This window comes from Rhincodon typus, chromosome 20, assembly GCF_021869965.1.
Source record: "Rhincodon typus isolate 14 chromosome 20, sRhiTyp1.1, whole genome shotgun sequence".
Classification (NCBI taxonomy): domain Eukaryota; kingdom Metazoa; phylum Chordata; class Chondrichthyes; order Orectolobiformes; family Rhincodontidae; genus Rhincodon; species Rhincodon typus.
In genome coordinates this window covers 23,524,906-23,549,346 of record NC_063351.1, presented here as the reverse complement: position 1 = coordinate 23,549,346, position 24,441 = coordinate 23,524,906, and the positions used below count along the sequence as shown (strand labels likewise).

Genomic DNA, 24,441 nt, shown 5'->3' with positions numbered 1-24,441 from the left:
ATGAACAAAGGCATGCAGGACCCCTTGGACTTCCACACTTCTAGACATTCTCCATTTAAAAATAGTTTGCATTCCTGTGTCCCTAACCAAAGTGGGCAACTTGTTCTACATTGTATTCCATTTGCCATGTCCTTGCCCATTGAATGTTTAAATCCCCATGAAACCTTTTTGCATCCTCCTTGCAGCTCACATTCCTGCCTAATTTTGTGTCATCAGCAAGCTTAGAAATGTTACATTTGGGCCACATATCCAACTCATGGTTCTAGACTGTAAACAACTGGCCCTAACCTCTGATCCTTGGCCCATTGGCCACAGCCTAGTAACCTGAGAATGCCCATTTTATCCTACTCTGTTTTCTGGTTCATTTCTTTCTTGAATAGTGTCATTACACTTGCTATTTTCCATTCTTCAGGAACCATTTCAAAATCTATAGATTACCAACACATTCACTTCACCAATTTTTTTTAACACTCTGAGATGTAGATGGTCAGTTCCAAGGGATTTATCAGCTTTGTCTGAATAATTTCTCTGGTTCTGTTTTTTACTAATAATAATTTATTTCAGTTCCTCATTCTTGCTCATTTCTTGGTTTTGTAGTATTCCTTTGAAGCTTATTTTTGTGTTCCTCATAAAGATGACACAGTATTTGTTTAATCTCTCTGCCATTTCCTTTATCGCCATTTGAAACTCACCTGTTTCCTCCTGTAGTGGGCTTGCTTCATCTTTGCTAATTGTTTCCTTTTTACATACCTATAAAAGCTTTTACATTCTTTTTGTTTCTCACTAATTTACTTTCAAATTCTACTTTCTCTTTCTTTATCATTTTTTGATCCTTCCTTGCTAAATTCTAAAAAACCTCTCTTCCAGTCCTTGGGCTTACTTTTTTTTTGGTAACTTTATAAGCCCTGACCTTTCATGGAATATATTCTTACTTTTTTTTTTAGGCATGGTTAGAGCTCATTTCCTGCTATGTTTCCCTACTTTCAGATTGATTTGCATCACTTTAAATCAATGTACCATTTTCTCGTATTATGGTCACTCCTCCCTAGAATCTCCTTTACAATGAGATTAATAATTAGGCCTTTTTCATTGTGCAATGATCTCAAATTGCTCATCTTCAAATTGGTTCCTTGGCACACTAGCCATGATCTTTTTTTTCTATTCATTTTGTGGGAAGTGGGCATCGCTGGCTGGCCAGCATTTCTTGCCCATCCCTAGTTGCCCTTGAGAAGGTGGTGGTGAGCTGCCTCTTTGAATTGCTGCAGTCCTCCTGCTGTGGGTTGAGTTTCTCCAAGTTTAGTTCTCCAAGTATTAACTGTCAGGGCAAGTTTCTTCAAGGAGGATTGATTCCCTACCCCCACTTGCAAGAAAGCATGCTGTGTCAAACTTCAATCAACAATTTAAGAACTGACCAGCAAGCTACACTGTGCATCATAAGGGTTGAAATGAAAGTTCCACCTCCAAGAGTGTTGCTGGAGCACAGGTTTAGAGGCTCAAACAATGAGAAGCTAAATGCTTTCCTTTTGTATCTTGCAAGGAAGGGGGAGTTGGGTTTGGGCAGGGGGTGTCAGAAGCAAAGACAAGTGCTGGCTTTTAGTGCCACTCCCTTGTCGTAAAATTATAGAATTCCCTACAGTGTGGAAAGAGGCATTGGGCCCATTGAGTCTGCACTGACCCTCTGAAAAGCATCCCACCCAGGCCCCCATCCTGTCCTCATAACCTTGCATTTTCCGTGGCCAGTCTACCTAACCAGCACATCTTCGGACTGTGAGAGGGAACCAGAGCTCCCAGAGGAAATCCATGCAGACATAGGGAAAACATGCAAACACCACACAGGCTGTCACCGAGGCTGGAATTGAATGCAAGTCCCTGGTGCTGTGAAGCAGCAGTGGTAACCACTGAGAACCCACCCCCACCCTACCCCAACCTGAGGCAAATGGAAACCTTAACCACCAATCCAGTAGGCAGTTCGACCAAACAAGCCACTTCTCTTGCCAGGCAAGAAATCAGGTCATTGAGGCTGTTAAGTAGCCACTTAAGGGCCTTGTTTGGTGATTGAACAGATCATTCATGGACACTCTCACCCAGCAATTAATTGCTGAGATGGCAAGAAAGGGATGAGTGTACTTCCAAGTAAAACTTGCCTAATTAATTTCCCTTCTCACCACATTCCTCACCACCTCCCAGGAGAGGAGAATCATTCCTACTCTTCTGGAAAACCACTCTGTATACTGTCCAGAAATGCATCCTCTCAAATTTTAGTGCTGATTAGATTTGTCCAGTCTATGTATAGTTTGTAGAGCCATTGATTGCTGCATTTCCAATGTTACATGCACTCAGGGTATAAAGAATCATAGAGTCAGAGAGCTGTACAGCATGGAAACAGACCCTTTGATCCAACTCATCCATGTCGATCAGATAACCTAAATTAATCTAGTCCCATTGGCCAGCATTTGGCCCATATCCCTCTAAACCCTTCCTGTTCATATACCCATCCAAATGTCATTTAAATGTTGTAACTGTACAGCCTCCACCACTTTCTCTGCAGCTCATTCCACATATGCACCACCCTCCGCATGAGAAAGTTGTCCCTTGGGTCCCTTTTAAATCTTTCCCCTCTAGCCTGAAACCTATGCCCTCTAGCTTTGGACTCCATACCCTGGGGAAAAGGCCTTGTCTATTCACCCTATCTATGCCCCTCATGATTTCATAAATTTCTATAAGATCACCCCTCAGCCTCCGAAGCTCCAGGGAAAATAGCCACCAGCCTATTTAACCTCTCCCTGTAGCTCAAACCTGCAACCCTGGCAACATTGTTGTAAATCTTTTCTGAACCCTTTCTAGTTTCACAGCATCCTTCCTATAGCGGGAGACGAGAATTGCACTCAGTATTCCAATAGTGGCCTAACCAATGTCCTGTACAGCCACAACATAACCTCCCAATTCTTATACTCAATGCACTGACCAATAAAGGCAAGCATACCAAATGCCTTCTTCAAATTCCTGTCTACGTGCGATTCTACTTTCAAGGAACTATGAACCTGCACTCAACGTCTCTTTGTTCAGCAAACTCCTCAGGACCTTACCATTAAGTGTATAAGTCCTGCCCTGATTTAACTTTCCAAAATGCAGCACCTCACATTTATCTAAATTAAGTTCAATCTGCCAGTCCTCAGCCCACCAGCCCATCTGATCCAGGTCCTGTTGTATTCTGAGGTAACCTTCTTTGCCGTCCACTACACTACCTGTTTTGGTGTCATCTGCAAACGTACTAACCATTCCTCCTATGTTCACATCCAAGTCATTTATATAAATGACAAAGAGCAGTGGACCCAGCACCAATCCTTGTGGCGCACCACTGGTCACAGGCCTCCAGTCTGAAAAGCAACCCTTCACCCCACCCTCTGTCTTCTACCTTCAAGCCAGTTCTGTATCCAAATGGCTAGTTCTCCCTGTATTCCATGTGATCTAACCTTGTTAACCAGTCTACCATGTGGAACCTTGTCAAACGCCTTACTGAAGTCCATATAGATCACATCCAATGCTCTGCCTTCATCAATCTTCTTTGGTACTTCTTCAAAAAACTCAATCAAGTTAGTGAGACACGATTTCTCACGCACAAAGCCATGTTGACTATCCCTAATCGGCCCTAGCCTTTCCAAATACATGTAAATCCAGTCCCTCAGGGTTCCCTCCAACAACTTGCCCACCACTGATGTCAGGCTCACCGGTCTATAGTTCCCTGGCTTTTCCTTACCACCTGTCTTAAGTAGTGGCACATGTTAGCCAACTTCCAGTCCTCCGGCGCCTCACCTGTGGCTATCGATGATACAAATATCTCAGCAAGGGGCCCAGCAATCACTTCCCTAGCTTCCCACAGAGTTCTAGGGTACACCTGATCAGGTTCCAGAGATTTATCCATCTTTGTGCATTTTCAAATGTCTAGTGCCACCTACTCTGTAATAAGGACGTTTTTCAAGATGTTGCTATTTATTTCCCCAAGTTCTCTAGCTTCCATATCCTTCCCCACAGTAAACATTGATGCAAGCCACTCGTTTAGTATCTCCTGCAGTTCCACACAAAGGCAGTCTTGCTGATCTTTAAGGGGTCCTGTTCTCTCCCTAATTACTCTTTTGTCCTTAATGAATTTGTAGAATCCCTAAGGTTTGTTTTGTTCTCATCACCATTGATTCTTCTGCCAATTGCATAAAATTGGTGTCCTTTTATTCTTGATCTCGGCAGGTAAAGCTTCTCCAATCCATCCTTGTACCTGAAGTTCCTTACACCTAGAGCCATTTTCATGAAGCCTCCCTATATGTTTTCCATTTTCTCACTCCCTTCCCTAAGTTCAGTGCCGAAAATGGGACATGCTGCTCCAGTTGACACTGAATAAATGTTTTATGAAGGTTCACCACAACTTCCTTGCTTTTGATCTCTAAACCTCTGCTTATAAAGATCTGGATCCTGTATTTTTATTAACCGCCTACTTAACCTGCCCTGCCACTTTCAATGATTTGTACTCGTAATTTTTCAGTTCAGGTCATTCACCAAGGAATGGAGCAGAAGAGAAGATTGTAATATAATGGGTAGTAGGTTTCCATTTTAAGTATATTTCTTTATTGTTAATATGGAGCAAAATTTGTTATTGTGTATCGTGAAGGGACTTGGTAGCTTGTTTTTTAGTGTATATTTGTGCCTCGTCCTTTAAAAAGTGCATGCTTTTTACTCTCCAGGGTATAGGTAATTAAGATGACAAATCTTGTAAGCAGAGAGGCTCTTTGTTCACAGCAATGGAATTTTCTATCTGATGACATGAATTTTGATGAGTAACTGTCATGCTAGCAGTATCTTTATGCCATTCTTGGTTTCTTAGGTGGTTCTTAGAATTATTGGCATTAAGCCAACTCTATTTGCTGGCCTTGAGCAATATATAATTGCCAGTGTATTTTCATTAGACTGCAAATGCTGTGATGGAACAGCAGTGTTGTGTGGCTGGCATTACTAATTTTCATTGCAAAGACCTGTTATTTATGTAATGTTCCTTTCACACCAATCAACCTAGCCTTTAGCTACAATAATTTAAAAAAAAACATCCTTTCTCATTCTGGTTCAATCTGAATCAAATCCATCAATATTTGTCTGTATTTTAGAACAGTTCAGAGCAGGCATCAATCCAAAATACACGTTAATAGAGTTAGATTTTCTGTGTGCATGTTAGCCTTTATTTTATGTCCTGTTTAGTATTAGTAGTCGCCCATATATTAGAAGGTTTACTTAAAACAACTTTCTTCCACATTGAGCACATGTTGAACACACAATCTAGAATGACACTCCAATGCAATACTGGAGGAATGCTGCATTGTTAAAGGCACCATCTTCAACAATTGCACTGAAACTGATTATTTGGTGATTATCATATTGCTGTGCAAGTGACCTTGTTGTGTAAGTTGGCTACTGCATTTCCTACAGTGCAGAAGTACTTGAATGCTTTCATAGCACTGTTGGATGTCCCAAGAATGCGGATGGAATCATACAAAGTCAAGACCTTTAGAGGCTTTAGAGGCTTCTCTCACTGTATCTGCAACTGACTGGCAAGGTTAGGGTGGAGGTAGGGGGCGGGGGTTTGGAGGGAATGCAGACATGCGTTGCAAAAAGTCGAATCATTCCTTACATTGATTTTTTATTTCTTAACTTTATGATAAAATTCTTTTGAAAAAGCTCTTTGAATTGTTCCTGAATGTGAATCCATTAATTGGAAAGTGAAGATGTTTGGATGTTGGCTGAGGACAGGTGTGCTATATTGGATGACAGGACTGCCAACACCCAGAAAATTGTTCATGAATACAAATTACTACTTCCAAGAGATTGAGGGAAAAAATTGAAAAGGAAGCATACTTTATAAGTTACAGGGGTGCTTAAGACAAGGGTTTGATGAAAAATTTTACCACTCAAAACCACCTCAATTAAGCCATCTTGTGATGAATTTTAAAATGGTTTTTAAAATGTTGAGGTTTTATTGGATGTCATTTAAAAAGAGAACAAAACAAGTCATATGACAATAGCTAACCTGCTGCCATCCATTTAAGATTCTGCTAAATTTTGAATTTATTTCCATTATGTCAGATTGATGTGGGAGAACTAGCTTTGAAACAAATCCTCATGCAGCAAATGGTAATAAACCATGATGAGAATGTGCTTGCTTTTTTCTTTTTAGAGAAAGGAGGGAGTAGTATTGATTCATCGATTCAGTAGCAGTGCAATACTTTTGAAATATCACGTTGTTGATCAATATGTCTTTTATATTTTACAATGTCCTATTAATAAATTAATTAATAAGATAAATATATTGTGGTATTTGTTAAATGCTATTTAATTTGATCCTTAATGATTTGAAAATTATAAATTGAAGAAATGATTGACTACTTCTGGGTCTTGTGACCTGAGTATGGGTGATATACTTCCCTCTTGTATGTAAGCGAAGTGGTAAAAAACTGGTTTTGCAGCATGAGCGAAGAACAGCGGTTGATGAAGTGAACGATGGTTTTAAATCACCACTTCACTGAAATCTCATTACCACTGCAGAGAGGACCAAAATAACAGTCACTGTACTGCAGCATCACCATGGAAACTGTTGGGAATATTTAGGTCTCAAACTGCCTATATTTCTGCCATTGCCTTGTTTGTTTTCAGCTGTTGGATGTTGATTGCTTTTTCTCCTGGTTGATTGGTTGCATGTTGTCTGACCTTGCATAGATCTTAGCAATGAGCTGGGTGGTGTGCGTGTACTGCCTAATGTTGACTGGTAGCAGTGCTGAAGAGGAGTCCTTCCCATCACGGGTGCTTTAGAAACACCATTGCCGCTCATCCGTCTCCAAATTAGAGACCTTCCATGGATGAATGTGCTTCTTACAGCTTGGAGGCAAGGTGAACGAGTTGATATTGAGCAGCCTATATCCAGAAAGCTTCTGTGAGGTGCTCACTTTGTGTTTGCAACCCCAATGGCATGAGCAGATGATTCCCTGAAATGGAAAGGGCCTTCCTGCCACTATCAGGCAGTCAGCTGGTGTGTTCCACCAGCCACCACTTGAAGCCCCCTTCAAGTGAAAACCTACTGCTATGTTTCAGTGGGTGACTTTGCTAATGTGTGAATTTAGTGTAGTGTCTTAAAGAAAGTGTGGACAACATTGATCTAATTGATTATATTTGTTTTCTTTCCGATTTCATTCTGATCCAGTTAATTCTGACTGATTTTTTTTTTTAATTTTTAATCTTTTAGGTGGAATTCAGGATCAATTAGATGGTTCCACTAATTTCAGAATCATTAACTGCTTTGGAGTCATAAACTAAACGTTGGCTTTACCAGTGTTGAATTTGACCTGATAGGGAGCTGTATTGCTGATGCTACATTCTTCATAATGAAGATGCCAACAGGAATACTTGCTTTGGTTAAACTACAGTCTATTCTCACAAAGGATCGCTGAGAATGCGAAATGTGCCTTTATAGTGGGAAAGAAAGATCAGAAAAGAAGATTTCTCTACAATGAATTTAAAAGAAACCTGTTTGAGTCTCATGATTTGAAACACACAGCTACTTGTAAGTATTTTTAATTAATGCCTCAATTATTTACTACTTTGAGGTACTGAGGAAGTCATTTATTGCAACACGCATGTTTTTTTGATTGAAATTTGGAAATGCATTAGATATGTTGCAGTGTATGATACTGAACATAATTAAGAATGATGCTTTGTTTTGCATAATTTAAAACCGTACCATCCAGCAGAACCAAGGTTCTTTCAGAATTGTATTTGTTTAGAGCTACCTTATAAATGTTAGAAAACTGAAGGTGTTACATGATGTGAATTTTAATAGTTAAACAGAATGTGCAGCAAAATGTAAATCATCCCTTGTTTGTGTGAAAGTGAGAAGACAGAATCTGTTACATTTATGAGATAACAGATTAAATGTTGAATTCAAGTGAGCATAATATGTTCATTCATCCTGCTGATTTGGTTTATGTCAAGGCTCTTTATTCAGGTCTCCCTGCAATGGATTTAAAATACTTGCAGATGTTGTGAAAAGATCTGCTCTGCTAAGCACAGGTATGGCAGTAGGATGTGTTACTTTTGGTTATTAAATGAATATAAGTAAATAATCATACACTGTTGGTCTAATGTTAATTACTTATGAATATTTAATGTTCAAGTCTTTTCATCCTACCCTTCACAATAGTTGCAATAGGTATCAAGGTTTTGCAGGGGTAAAATTTGACATGACCAATACTGAGTTGGCAGTCCATTTTACTCACTAGCCTATTTTCAGACCACTCAGAGACAGCAAGATCTGCAGATGCTGGAGTTGGAGTCAATACAGTGTGGGGCTGGAGAAACACATCCGGTCAGGCAGCATCAGAGGAGCAGGAAAGTTGACGTTTCAGGTCAGGACCCTTCATCAGGACTGGGAAGGGGGAAGGGAGCTGGGAAATTAATGGAGGAGGGGTGGGGCTGGGGGAAGGTAGGTGGGATGGGGATTAGTGGATGCAGGTAGGGGGTAGTGGAGATTGGTCAGTGGGAAGGTGGGGTGGATAGGTGGGAGAGAAGATGGACGGGTAGTGTCAGGTCAAGGAGATGGGGATGAGAGGGAGGGTTGACATGGGATGAGGTTCGGGGATGGGGAGATTTTGAAACTGGTGAATTCTATTTTCAGGCCATCGGGCTGTAGGCTCCCGAGGAATATTATGAGGTGTTGATCCTCCAGTTTGTGTATGGCGTCATTGTGACACTGGACGAGGCCCAGGATGGACATGTCGCCAAGGGAGTGGGAGTAGGAGGGGGAGTTAAAATGGTAGGCAACAGGAAGGTATTGTTGATTATAGCGTACAGAGCACAGATGCTCCCGAATTGGTCACCAGGTCTGCACTTGGTCTCACCGATGTAGAGGAGACCACATCGAGAGCAACAGATACAGTAGACCAGGTTGGAGGACATACGGGTGAATCCCTGTCGGATTTGGAGAGATTGTCTGGGGCCTTGGGTGGAGGTAGGGGGAGAGGTGAAAGGCCAGGTGTAGCACCTCCTGCAGTTGCAGGGAAAGGTGCCGGGTGTGGTGGGGTTAGTGAGGAGTGTGGAGCAGACAAGGGAGTCGTGGAAACAACAGTCCCTATGAAAGGCAGATAGGGGTGGGGAGGGAAATATCTCGTTGGTGGTGGGGTCAGATTGCAGATGGCGGAAGTGACGGAGAATGATGCGCTGGATGCAGAGGTTGGTGGGGTGGTATGTGAGGACCAGGGGGACTCTGTCCTTATTTTTGTTGGGGGAAGGGATTTTAGGGCAGGAGTGCAGGAAACGCAAGAGATACGGTTGAGGGCATTATGAATCAATAGAGGAGGGAAGTTGTAGGCCTTGAAGTAGAAAGACATCTGGAATGTCTGGGAGTGGACCGCTCTATCTTGGGAGCAGATATGGCGGAGGTGGAGGAATTGGGAGTAAAGGATTGCATTCTTGCAGGAGGGTGAATGAGAGGATGTGTAATCCAGGTAGCTATGGGAGTCGGTGAGTTTGAAATAGATGCCAGTGCTGAGATGTTTACCAGAGATGGAGACAGACAGGTCCAGGAAGGGGAGGGAGTTATTGGAGATGGCCCAGGTGAATTTGAGTTTGGGTTGAAAGGTGTTAGTAAAGTCAATGAGCTGTTCAAGCTCCTCATGGGAGCACGAGGCAGCGCCGATACCATCATCGATGTAGCGGAGAAAGAGGTGAGGAATGGTGAAAGTGTAACAGCAGAAGAGGGACTGTTCCACATATCCTACAAAGAGGCAGGCATAGCTTGAACCCTTACAGGTGCCCATTGTCACTCCTTTAGTTTGTAGGAAGTGGGAGAAGTGCAGGAAATGCAAGAGATGTGGTTGAGGGCATTGTGAATCACTGAAGGGTGCAGTTGCAGTCCTTGAAGTAGGAGGACATCTGGGATGTCCTGGGATGTCTGTGGGAGCAGATGCAGCGGAGGTGGAGGAATTGGGAGTAAGGGATCCCCTCCCTCCAACAAAAATAAGGACAGCGTCCCCTGGTCCTCACATAGTACCTCACCAACTTCCACTTCCAGCGCATCATCCTCCGCCATTTCCGCCACCTGCAATCCGACCCCACAACCAAAGATATATTTCCCTCCCCACCCCTATCAACCTTTCATAGGGACCACACTCTCCGTGACTCCTTCGTCCACTCCACACTCCCCACGAGCCCGACCACTCCCGGCACCTTTCCCTGCAACTGCAGGAGGTGCTACACCTGCCCCTACATCTCCCCTCTCAAACTTCCCAAATCCAACAGGGATTCACCTGGACATCCTTCAACCTGGATAACTGTATTCATTGCTCCTGATGTGGTCTCCTCTACATCGGTGAGACCAAGCATAGACTTGGTGACCGATTCGCAGAGCATCTGCGCTCTGTACACGACAAATGACAACACCTGCCGGTCGCCAACCATTTTAACTCCCCCTCCCTGGGTGACATGTCCATCCTGGGCCTCCCCCAGTGCCACAATGACACCCACGCAAACTGGAGAAGCAACACCTCATATTCCACCTTGGGAACTCACAGCCCGATGGCGTCAACATAGAATTCATCAGTTTCTCCCCCACTCCCCCACCCCCGACCTCATCCCATGTCCAACCCTCCTTCTTGACCTGCCTCCTTGACCTGACACTACCTATCCATCTTCTTTCCCACCCATCCACCCCACCCTTCCAACTGACCAATCTCCACTATCTCCTACCTGCATCTACCTATCACCATCCCACCTACCTTCCACAACCCCACCACCATCTCTATTTGTTTCTGAGCTCCCTTTCCCCTCCACAGTCCTGATGAAGGGTGGAAACCCAAAACATCGACTTTCCTGTTCCTCTGATGCTGCCTGACCTGCTGGTTCCTCCAGCTCCACACTGTATTGATAATTTTCCAATAAGTTGACTTTACTGGAACTGAAAATTGGATGGGGTGGAATAACAGCTGTGATTCACCATACGCATTACTCCCAGTGTTGAACTTGACTCTGGCCACTTTGCTGCTTTGGATGAAAATGATGCTAAATTTTAGAGTAATTGAGTCATATAGCATGGAAACTGACCCTTCTGCCCAAATTGTCCATTCCAGCCAGGCATCCCAATCTGACCTAGTCCTATTTGCCAGCATTTGATCCATAATCCGTCTAAACCATTCCCATTCCTATACCCATCAACATGCCTTTTAAATGTTGTAATTGTGCCTGCCTCTTCCCCACCTCTAACAGCTCATTTCATATACGCACAACCCTCTGCGTGAAAAAAAGTTACCACTCGGGTCCTTTCTAAATCTTTCCCCTCTCACCTTAAAAATTTGCCCCCTTGTTTTGGACTCCCCTATCCTAGAAAAAAGAGCTTGGCTGTTCACCCTATTCATGTCCCTCATGATTTTATATACCCCTATAAGGTCACTCCTCAGCCTCTGATGCTCCAGGGGAAAATAGCCCCAGCCTATTCAGCCTCCCCCCATAGTTCAAACCTTCCACACCCAGCAACATTCTTATAATCTTTTCTGCACCCTTTCAAATTTAGCAACATCCTTCCTATAGAAGGGTCACTAGAATTGTATGTAGTATTCTTAAGTGGCCTCAACAATGTCCTGTACAGCCACAACATGACCTCCCAACTCCTATACTACAAACAATGGTTTGGACCAATGAAGGCAAACATGTCATATGCCGCCTTCACCACCCTGTCTATCTGTGACTCCACTATCAAGGAACTATGCACCTGCACCCCTAGGCAACATTCCCCATAGCCCTACCATTAAGTGTGTAAGTCCTGTCCTGATTTGCCTTGACAAAATGCAACACACCATGGTTATCTAAATTAAACTCCATCTGCCACTCCTTGGCCAATTGACCCATCTGATTAAGGTTCTGCTGTATTCTGAGATAATCTTCTTCACTGTCTACTACACCACCTATTTTTATTTTAATTCAAAAATAAGAAGTAACAATTTATTATTTTCTGTGTGTATTTTTCACTGGCATGAGTATTTAGTTTTGATAATGTACTCAGTCGAAGTTTCATTTTTCCAAGGAGAAAAGCAATTATTGTGGTGGCTTACTAAAACTTATACTGGAAGAATACAATATCTCATAGTGTACATTTCTCATCCATTGACATTTGTAGCTCACAGTATTTATATGATCAGGTTTTTTGAGGCTATATCATTAAGTACATTATATTTTCCCCACCAATCATCTCACTCGGATTTGATTTTAATGTTTTGACTTTTTATCTGCCCTATCTTAAATGGAATACAATTCCAAGTCCATGATGATATTTTTACCAACCTCTTTTCTAAACTAACTGTTGCTGGTTTTAGCCTTTGCTGTTTTACTGTCAAAACATAACTTACCTTGAAGCATTGCTTGAACTTATTTTATTTGTTACATGATGTGCTTTTTTGGAAGCCCAAAGATTTCTACTTTCCCCAGTCTTTCCACATAACTCAATCTGTTGTTGTCCGGAGTCAACTACATGGCTTTCCTTTTTGCATTTAAAAATACTAGCAACCCACCCTGTACAATAAATTCAATCCTTAAATTTCTTAAATGTTGTGATGTGCCAAAGGCAAATTCTCCTTTATTACAAACAAGTAAAATTGTTCACATGCAAAAAGAAGTTGTGCAGAAGCAAATGCAGTTCTCTTCCTTACCTCCTTTTTGGTGTGACTGTTTTGCTTGATTCATAAGTTACTTGCTGGAGTGCAACCTCTCTTTACCCATCCTCTTTTGCTCTAACACGCGTACAGTGGTATCATTCAGGACAACCGAGACTGTTATCAATTAGTATCAATACTGAGAAAAACATACTGCACTGCAAACCGCTTTAACACTACGGGTAGAAATGTTGGGCTGAGACAAGATAACAGCCTTGAAATTTACTTGTCATTTATGTATTTGAGATGATGCCTTTTGATGTTGTAAATGTCCCTGATACATTTGACAGAGTAAAAAATGGATAGAGAATAGGTAAGAAAATGACGTGATTGAAGAGAGAACTTTTGAGACAATAGATAGCAAGATAATGAGTTAATTTATCCAACTGGCTCATGGTTATGCTTAAAAAAATTAGAATTGATTTTAGACAAACTCACAATGTGTTCTTATTCCTGGTGTTCAGTGGTATCATCTCATGTGACACAAACTGGGGATTATTTTCTCCATTGTACGGTAAATGAAGAAACTACAAAATGCTAGTTCTTCTGGAATTTAAGGAAGCAAAATACAAAGCAAGTTCTTGTTTCCTGTCTTCTAACCAATTTTGTACTCGCCTGAATACACTACCCCAATCATGTGTGCTTTAATTTTACATATGCTCCACTGTATGTGGGACATTGTTGAAAGCGTTCTGAAAGTCCAAATAAACACATCTGGTGACTACTCTGATCAACTCTACGAATTACATCCTCGAAGTATTCTTGTAGATGGATCAAGCATAATTTTGTTTTTGTAAGGAATGTAACTTGTAGAATTCCTATGTGCCCAGCGAACTATACGGTAAATGGAAAAGCCCTGGGGAAAATTGATGCACAGAGAGATCTGTGTGTTCAGGCCCATTGTACCCTGAAGGTGGCAACGCAGGTCGATAGAGTGGTCAAGAAGGCATACAGCATGCTTTCATTCATCGGACAGGGTATTGAGTACAAGAGTTGGCAGGTCATGTTACAGTTGTATAGGACTTTGGTTCGACTACATTTGGAATACTGCGTACAATTCTGGTCGCCACATTACCAAAAGGATGTGGATGCTTTGGGCAGGGTGCAGAGGAGGTTCACCAGGATGTTGCCTGGTATGGAGGGCGCTAGCTATGAAGAGAGGTTGAGTAGATTAGGATTATTTACATTAGAAAGACGGAGATTGAGGGGGGACCTGATTGAGGTCTACAAAATCATGAGAAGTATGGACAGGGTGGATAGCAAGAAGCTTTTTCCCAGAGTGGGGGACTCAATTACTAGGGGTCATGATTTCAACGTGAGAGGGGAAAAGTTTAAGGGAGATATATGTGGAAAGTTCTTTACGCAGAGGGTGGTGGGTGCCTGGAACACGTTGCCAGCGGAGGTGGTAGAGGCGGGCATGATAGCGTCATTTAAGATGTATCTAGACAGATACATGAATGGGCAGGGAGCAGAGGGATACAGATCCTTGGAAAATAGGCAACAGATTTAGATAGAGGATCTGGATCGGCGCAGGCTTGGAGGGCCGAAGGGCCTGTTCCTGTGCTGTAATTTTCTTTGTTCTTTGTTCACCACCAAGTATTGGAAAGTTCTGATAAAATTCAAAGCTGGTGAATCTCAATGTCCCAGTATACATTTGTGATCAGCAAAGCTTCCCACCACTGGAAATTTGTGTCTTCAGTTTTAGAAGTAAAGAATTGATGAGAATGTAATAACTTGTATACGACATTAATGAAAAGTATTTTGCTTTTAATTGTTTATGTCATCGTTCTGAAATAAAACTGGCAGTGACTTGTCACAGCCAGTAAGTTGAGATTTGTGTTTGTCAGTATGAAACAAAATCTAAGGATTTTATTTTCTCTTCAATGTACTTTATATTATCTTATTGGCAATACTTCTTCATGGATGTTTAGCATGCTTGTATAGTGCTTGGCTGCAATAATCTTAGCCAGGCAAAATAAAAACCAAAAGAATTGCAGATGCTGTAAATCAGGAACAAAAACAAAGTTGCTGGAAAAGCTCAGCAGGTCTGGCAGCATCTGTGAAGGAAAAAACAGAGTTAACGTTTCAGGTCCGGTGACCCTTCCTCAGAACTGATGGGGCTGGGAAAACGTCAGTTTATATGCAGAAAAAAGGGAAGGGGGATAGGGTAGGGAGCAAACAATAGGATAGAGCCTAAAGAGAGAGAAGAGCAGTTGGACAGACAAAGGGTTGATAACGATCAGGCTGGGGGATGAATAGTTGTTAATGGGGACTATTAGTGACTAATAGTGTAGTGTGTAGTGGCAGGCTATGTGGTAACAAGGCCCGCTGTGTGGGGTAGGGGGTTGGGACATGGGAGAGTTTAGGCCCTAAAATTATTGAACTCGATATTGAGTCCGGAGGGCTGCAGGGTCCCCAAGCAGAAAATGAGGTGTTGTTCTTCCAGCTTGCTTTGAGCTTCGCTAGAACACTGCAGCAAGCCAGAGACAGAGATGTTGGCCAGGGAACAGGGTGGTGCGTTAAAGTGGCAGGCAACAGGTAGCTCAGGATCTTTTTTGCGAGCAGAACATAGATGTTCTGCGAAGCAGTCACCCAGTCTACACTTCGTTTCCCCAAAGTAGAAAAGACCACATTGTAAGCAGCGAATGGCAAAATAAATGGCAATGTATGTGCAAAAAATGGTTACAGAAGAATTTGATGACTCGGAGCAGCAGTGGGCATTTGACCCCTTGAACCTGCTCCACCATTCAATATGATCATGGCCAATCTTTGGGCTCAATAACCTAATCCCGCGCTCCCCTATATCTCTTGATCTCTTTTGCCACAGGAATTGCATTAACCTTCTTTGAAAACAGTGTTTGCCTCATCCACTTTCTGTGGTAGTGAGTTCCACAGGCTCACTACTCTCAGGGTAAAGAAATTTCTCCTCATCTCAGTGCTAAAAGGTTTACCCTATACCTTTAAACAATGACCCCCTAGTTTTGGACACCCCTACTATAAGGAACATCCTTTATGCATCTAAACTTGTCTAGTCCTGTTGAATTTTACATGTTTCTATGAGATTCCCCCCTCATATTTTTTAACTCTTGTGAATATAATGTGAACCGACTCAATCGTTCCTCATATGTCAGTCCTGCCTTTCCAGGAATCAAATTATTAACCTGCACACTACGACTTGAATAGTAACAGCATCCTTCCTCTGAATAGAAGACCAAAACTTCACACAATATTCTAGGTCTGGCCTCACCAATGCACTGTATAATTGCAGCAAGACATCCTTGGTCCTGTTCTTGCATCCTCTTGTCATGAAAGCCAACATACATAGAATCATAGAATCCCTACAGTACAGAAACAGGCCATTCAGCCCATTAAGTGTGCACCAAGCCTCTGAAGAGCATCCTACTCAGACTCAGACCCCCACCTCGCCCCTTAACCCCAGATTTACTATGGCTAATCCACACAATCTACACATCCTTGGACCCTATAGGACAATTTAGCATGGCCAATCCACCTAACTGGAACATCTTTGGACTTTGGGAGGAAACTGGAGTACTCAGCGGAACCCATGCAGACATTGGGAGAACATGCAAACTCCGTGCATACTGTTTGCCTCTTTTACTGCCAGCTGCACTTGCAAGCTTACTTTCAATAACTGATGCACAAGGACATCCCGGATTCATTGAACAATCTCCATTCTCCATTTGCATTCAAATAATAATCTTCCTTCCTAATTTTGCTACCAAAGTAGATAACCTCATATTTATCCATGTTAAACTGCATCTGCCATGCATTTGCTCACCCATTCAGCCTGTCCAAAGCATGCAACAACATCTTTGCATTCTTCTCAAAGCTGACCCTTCCACCAAGCATTGTCATTTGCAAATTTTGAGACATTATATTTGGTTCCCACTTCTAAATTATTAACACATTTTGTTAATAGCTGGGGTCTTGGTACCGATCTCTGCGGTACCCTACTAGTTGCTGCCTGCCATTTCAAAAAGAGACCTACTTACTCCTATTCTTTATTGCCTGTCTGCTAACCAATTTTATATCCATCTCAATACGCTATCCCCAATAACATGAACTGTTACATATTAATCTCTTGTGGGACTTTGCCGAAAGCCTTCTGAAAGTCCTAATAAACCACATTCATTTGCTCTGAGTTACATACTCAAAGAATTCTAGTAGATTTGTCAAGCATAATTTCCCATGCTGATGTTGTCTGATCCTGTGTTCTAACTGTTCTGCTGTGAAATCTTTGATAGTGGACTCTGGCATCTTCCTCACTACCAGTGTCAGACTCACTGGTCAATAATTCCTCGTTCTCTCTCTACCTCCTGTTTTAAACAGTGGAGTTACATCAACTACCTTCCAATCTGTTCTTAAATGACCAACAATGCATCCACTATTTCTAGGGCTACTTCCTTAAGTACTCTGGGATGTAGATTATCAGGCTTTGAGGATATATCAGCCTTCAATCCTGTCAATTTCTTCACTGCTAAAACAGAGATGCTTCAGTTCCTCATGCTCACTAAACCCTGTATTCCTCCTCATTCTGGTATGTTATTCCTGTATTCCTTTGTAAAGTCTGATGCAAAGTATGAATTTAGTTTGTCAGACATTTTTTTATTCCCCTCTATAATTTCCCCGATTTCAGACTATACCAGACCTACATTAGTTTTAATCAATCATTTTCTCTTAGCATGCCAATAGAAACTTTTACAGTCAGTTTTTATGTTCCCACAAACAAAATCTCATACTCTATTTTCACATTTTTAGTCAATCCCTTGGTTTTCCTTAGATTTCTAAACTATTCCCAATCCTCAGGACTGTTGTTTTTTTCTTGGCAATTTCTCAAACTTCTCTCATAAGTCATGATGTGGCCACTATTCTCTTTGCACTCTAGCACCAAACAAGAATAAGCAATTTGTATAGTTCATCCATTTGCTCTTTGAATGTTACCTTTGCCTATGTACTGCCATTCCTTCGAGTAACAGTGCCCAATCTATCATGGCCAACTCATGTCTCATACCATCTTACTTTCCCTTATTAAGATTCAGGATCGTAGTCTCAGAATCAACTACTTCATCTTGATGATGAATTCAATCATGTTATGGTCACTCATCCCCAGAGGGTCTCTCACAACTAAATAACCAATTACTCCTTTCTCATTGCATAACCCCAGTCTAAGATGGCATGTTCTTTAGTTGGTTCCTCAACGTATTGGTCCAGAAAACCATCTCATACACACTCTAGGAATTCCTCCTCCAAGGTGTTGTGACTAATTTGATTTACCTAATCAATATGCAGATTAAAGTCACCCATAATTAGAGATGTTCCTTCACTTCATTCACATCTGATTTCCTGTTTGAGCCATTCCCTACACCACCATTATAATTTGGTCATCTATACCCCACATCCAACTGATTTTTTTTTGCCTTATGCTTTTCTTAATTCTACCAACAAAGATCGTACATTGTCAGGTCTTGTATCTTTTCTCAATATTGTGTGTATATCCTTTTTAGGAACTAATGCAACTCCCCAGCCTTTTCTATATGTCCTTCCTAATTATTGAATAATTCTGGATTCTCAGTTTCCATCCCTGATCACCCTGCAGCCATGTCTCCATAATCTATATGAATGACTAATTCATCCACTTTATTTCGAATACACGAAGTATTCAGGCAAAAAGCCTTGAGACTTATAGTCTTAACGTTCCTTGTCCTATTCCCATTAATTTTTACTTAACTAAGAGTATGTTAAACATCAGAACATAAAGCTCTTAATTTCTGCACTTCAGGGATCAGTGTGCCATCTGCCTGCTGAAAGGTAAATTTAAATACTGAAATTACTGTAATATGGCACATACAATCTTTGACAGCATTATAAGGTTGTAATAAGTTATTCTTTGTGGTGTTTCTATGTCTATTGTTTACTTGGACAAGATTAAGATGATAAATTTTTCATTGAGATTATGTGTGACTTTGAATGACGCTGATATGATTGTAAAATGTGCAATTTTTCAAATGTGTTGGCACATTTGCAGTTCTGGTCATTTTCAGGAAAAATTCAAATATTTGTGAATGGTGCATGGCTTCTCACATATAGATACAGGAATGGTAGATATGGAGGTTACATGGGAAATAGTAGAAGGAAAATGCAGGGGTTGAAATGTTTGGGTTAGAGGGCACAATAACCAAGAATTAGACTGAAGTCCCAGAAAAAGAAGTTGGACCTTGTAAACTTCTGCCTGTGTCTATCAGGACTACCTTGGTGGATAGCAGCTCCAAATCCAGCCTGGCCCCACATCTAACAAATACCAAGTGAGTAGCTTGACGTTTGGAAGTCTGGACAACAACATCAGGAAATAGTCTGAGGAGAGAGTTCTGGCCCAATGATCCCTTGTTCTAGACTTTCCAACAAAGGGTAACAGGGCCCTCAGCATTTCCTAATTGAGTCCTGAAGATTTTTTTTCTACGTTTCAATCAGATCACCTTTCATTTACACAAACTCCTGAGAATATGTGCCCATTCCACTCATTTTTACCTTCTATGCAGACTTCTCATTCCAGGAATCATTCTAGTAAACCATTATTGTACATCTTTGAAAGCAATTATATCTTTCCCTCAGAAAGCAGTCAAAACTATATACAATAATATACAATAATATCGAATAATTGCAGCAAGGCTTTCTTACTCTTGTACTCCAAACTCCTTTCAAAAAGACTAACATGCCATTCGCCTTCCACATTGTTTGCTGAACATGCATGGTAATTTTATGTGATTCCTGTTCAAAAGCACCCAAATCCATATATTTTTCACTGTGCTCTGTGGAACAGACAAAGTAGAATTTAGTACAGGCAGTTCTGCTATAACGCACGTTTTCTTAATGCGAGTTGGCTGTAATGCAATTATGAATAGTGGACACTGTTTGAATAAACGTGAACTTTCTACTGACAGGTATAGCAATTTTCTACAGTGATTTCTCTATAACGTGATTTTCTATGGCGATTTCTATAACGTGATTTTCTATAGCTCAAGGTCAGACAAGAACACAAGTATCATGTTATAGAAGAGCTACCTGTAAACAAAAATGCATAACTGATGATGTTTCATAGAACATAGAACAGTACAGCACAGTACAGGCCCTTCGGCCCATGATGTTGTGCCGACCTATTATCCTACTAAGATTAATTTACCCTGCATACCCTACATTTTACTATCCTCCATGTGCCTATCCAAGAGTCGCTTAAAAGTCTCTACAGTGACTCCACTACCACTGCTGGCAGCGCATTCCACGTGTCCACCACTCTCTGTGTGAAGAACCTACCTCTGACATCTCTCCTATACCTTCCTCCAATCACCTTAAAATTATGCCCCTTCATAATAGTCATTTCCGCCCTGGGAAAAAGTCTCTGACTATCCACTCTATCAATGCCTCTCATCATCTTGTACACCTCTATCAAGTCACCTCTCATCCTTCTTCGCTCCACAAAAAAAGCCCTAGCTCCCTCAACCTTTCCTCATAAGACCTGCCCTCCAGTCCAGGCAGCATCTGCACCGTCTCTAAAGCTTCCACATCTTTCCTATAATTTGGTGACCAGAACTGAACATAATATTCCAAGTATGATCTAACCAGAGTTTTATAAAGCTGCAGCATAACCTCACGGCTCTTAAACTCAATTCCCTTGCCAATGAAAGCCAACATACCATACGCCTTCTTTACAACCCTATCAACTTGGGTAGCAACTTTGAGGGATCTATGGACATGGACTCCAAGAACCGTCTGTTCCTCAACACTGCCAAGAATCCTGCCATTAACCCTGTATTCTGCATTCAAATTCGACTTTCCAAAATGAATCACTTCACACTTTCCTGGGTTGAATTCCATCTGCCACTTCTTTGCCCAGCTATGCATCCTGTCAATGTCCCGTTGCAACCTACAACAGCTCTTCACACTGTCCACAACTCCACCAACGTTCGTGTCATCGGCAAACTTACTAATCCACCCTTCCACTTCCTCATCCAAGTCATTTATAAAGATCACAAAGAGCAGAGGTCCCAGAACAGATCCCTGTGGAACACCACTGGTCACCGAGCTCCAGGCTGAATACTTTCCATCTACTACCACCCTCTGTCTTCTATTGGACAGCCAGTTTTGTATCCAAACAGCCAAATTTCCCTGAATCCCATGCCTCCTTACTTTCTGAATGAGCCTACCATGTGGAGCCTTATCAAATGCCTTGCTAAAATCCATATACACCACATCCACTGCTCTGACTTCATCAATGTGTTTCGTCACATCCCCAAAGAATTCAATAACGCTTGTGAGGCATGACCTGCCCCTCACAAAGCCATGCTGACTATTTCTAATCACACTGTGCTTTTCCAAATAATCATAAATACTATCTCTCAGAATCCTCTCCAATAATTTGCCCACCATGTTACTCTGTGGTTGATGCTCGTTGATGCTCCGTGTTACTTTTAGTCTTCCTGCTAAACTGCATTAACCAAACTTTGTTAAAATAAAGATAAAAGTAAAAAAACTGTGGGCACTGGAATGTAAAGGACGAACAAAACAAAAATCTGGAAACATTTAACAGCTTAGGCAGCAACTATGGGGAGAGAAACAGATACAACATTTTGGGTAGCTGACGTTTCACCAGAAAGGGCTGTTAACACATTGTTGATGCTCCATTGTGAATTATATGTTGACTCAGTCAGAATTCATCAAGATACAGAGTTTTTGTTACATTGGTTTGAGTTCAAAAGAACTCTGATCTCAGGGGGATTTCAACAATATACATGAAGCACTTCTCTGAATTAGAGTTTTCCAAATTCTCTGTTTGAGGAGCTCATTGCAAATGTTTGTCACTTCTATGGACACAATTCTAATGTTTTATTTAGGGACAGCATCTTGTTAATGCGAAAAAATGACCCTAAGAATTTGCAGATCATAATAGCTCATTATGTGGATCTGTACAGAAGGTAATCAGCAGCTTATTCAAATCCTTGACTTAGGTTATAGGGAGTGTTTTTAAAGGAGGAAAATGAGGTGGTGAGGTATAGAGACGGAATTCCAGAACCTGGGTCCTAAGCAGTGAAAAGCATAGCCATGAGTAGTGGGCCAATCAAAATCAGCAACGTTCAGGAGAACAGAATCATATGATGGCACATTATCTCAGAGGTTTATGAGGCTGGAGGGGATTAGAATGCTTGAAAGGGACAAAGCTATGAGGAATTTGAAAACAAGAATGAGAATTTTAAAATTGAAGCATTGCTTGATCAGGAGGCAGAGTAGGTCAATCAGAAGAAGCTGACAAGTGAACAAGACTTGGTGCAATTTAACACATGGATAGAAGAATTTCAGCTAAGTTTATTGTGAGGGTAGAGTGCAGGAGATTGGCTAAGAGTGTGCTGAGATGCTCCTAGAGTCATACAATACATAAATAGACCCATCCAACCCGTCTGCACTGACCAGATATCCCAATCGTACTGGACCCATTTGCCCTTAATGTACTTGCAAAATCTCTTTTTGGATTCCCCTTAATTTTATTTGCTAAAGCTATCTTGTGTCCCCTTTTTGCCATCCTGATTTCCCTCTTAAGTATATGCCTACTGCCCTATACTCTTCCAGGGATTCACTCAATCCCAGCCGTCTATTCCTAACATATACCTCTTTTTACGTGGCCAGAATTCAATTTCTGTAGTCATCTAGCATTCCGTACACCTACCAGCCTTGCACTTCACAATAACAGGAACATACTGTCTCTGGAGTCTTCTTATCTCATTTTTAAAGGCCTCCCACTTTCCAACCTTCCGTTTACCTGCAAATAGCCTCCCCCTATCAACTTTTGAAAGTTCCGGTCTGATACCATCAAAACTGGCCTTACTCCAATTTAGAACTTTAACTTTTTGATCAGTTCTGTTCTTTAAAACTAATCGAATTATGATCACTTGTCGCAGAGTGCTCCCCAACTGTAACTTGCCCTACCTTATTTCCTAACAGAAAGTCAAGTATTGCTCCTTCTCTCGAGGGTATATCCCTACACCAAATAAAAAAGTTTTCTTGTACACACTTAACAAATTCCTCTCCATTCAAGCCCTCAACTGTAGAGACTGCAAAGAAGGGCATGACTGGGGACTTCAGCAACAAATGAGCTGAAATGAGTAAAGTCAGCTGGTAATGGGTGATCCTAGTGATGACAAGAATATGTAATCTCAACCCCTGTTGTCAAATATGACATCAAAAATGCAAATAGGCTGGTTTAACTCCAGACTGTTGTTAAACAGAGGGATGGGGTTGGTTGGTAGGGAATAGTGTTGTTAAACAGGAATGGGGTTGGTTGCTAGGGAATAGTGTTGTTAAACAGAGGGTTAGGGTTGGTTGCTAGGAAATAGTATTGTTAAACAGAGGGATGGGGTTGGTTGCTAGGGAACAGTGTTGTTAAACACAAGGATGGGGTTGGTTGCTAGGGAATAGTGTTGTTAAACAGAGGGATGGGGTTGGTTGCTAGGGAATAGTATTGTTAAACGGAGGGATGGGGTTGGTTGCTAGGGAGTAGTCTTGTTAAACAGAGGGATGCGGTCGGTTGCGAGGGAATAGTGTTCAAGGGGGTCTGAAAAGAATAGCTTCAGTTTTCTCAGAAAACACAAATTATATATTACTAAGTCACAAATGTTAGAAGAAATTGGAATATGAAATTCTCATGCACAGCAATTGCTGTGGTGTAGCCTTGAGACCACAGATGGGAGTCAGAAGCAAGCTAGTAGTTGGTTTTCGTCGTTCTACCTTGATCAAGTATTGAGTCCCTTTGAATGCTGAACATTCCCGGTCGGCCATTGTCGAACCCAACAAGATTTGCTGGGCAGCCACCGGGGAGTTCACTGCCTGCTGCCTGTCGAATACCAGTGGCAACAGGATGAGGCCCTTTAATAGCGGGACTAGGGTCTTAATTGGCTGCTCTGAGCTTGAGGACTTGAACAGGCTGAGTGAATTGCCCAGAACACAGCAGATAGAATATAATGTGATTAAGTGCACCAGTTCTTCATTTTGCTAGACGATACAGAAACCCAGAATATTTCTTAAATGGTGAGAGATTGGTTAGTATATGTGTTCAAAGGGATCTAGGTGACCTTGTTTGTGACTCAGTAAAACCTTAGTGTGCAAATGCAGCAAATAATTGGAAAGGAAAATGATATGCTGACATTCGTTTCAAGGGGAATTGAGTACAGAAGTAAAAATGTTTTGATGCTGTTATATAGAGCCTTGGTGAAACCACACCCTTGGTATTTTGTACCATTTTGGTTTCCTTAGCTAAGGAACATGTATGGAGAACGTGGACTGAAGGATCACCAGACGAATCTCTGGGATTGTGGAATTGTTTTGAGGAGAGATTGAGGAAACTGGGCCTAGAGTTGTTTAGAGTTTTGAAGAATGAGAGGTGATCTCATTGAAAGTTATAAAATTGAGTGCGTGACATGGTGTATATCAGGTAGATGATTGCCATGGCTAGTGACTCTAAAAACACGGGACATATCTTCAAAATAAGAGGTAGAGCATTTAAGACTGAGATGAGAAGGCATTTCTTCACTTATAGTGATGAATCTTTGGAATTCTGCACTCAAGAGGGCTGTGGAAACTGGGTCATTGAGCTTGTTCAATACAGAAATTGATAGGTTTCCAGAGACTACTGACCTCAAGGAATATGGAG

The 24,441-nt window shown here is 41.5% G+C and overlaps 1 protein-coding gene across 2 annotated transcripts in view; it reads left to right on the top strand.

Moving 5' to 3' along the window:
- ptprea (protein tyrosine phosphatase receptor type Ea) overlaps positions 1-24,441 on the top strand; it is a 214,006-nt gene that overhangs the window by 21,672 nt on the left and 167,893 nt on the right. For both annotated transcript variants that reach the window (XM_048609054.1, XM_048609053.1), the window contains exon 2: positions 7,277-7,594. The gene's annotated coding sequence lies outside the window, so the exon portion shown is untranslated. The remainder of the gene's footprint in view (positions 1-7,276; positions 7,595-24,441) is intronic.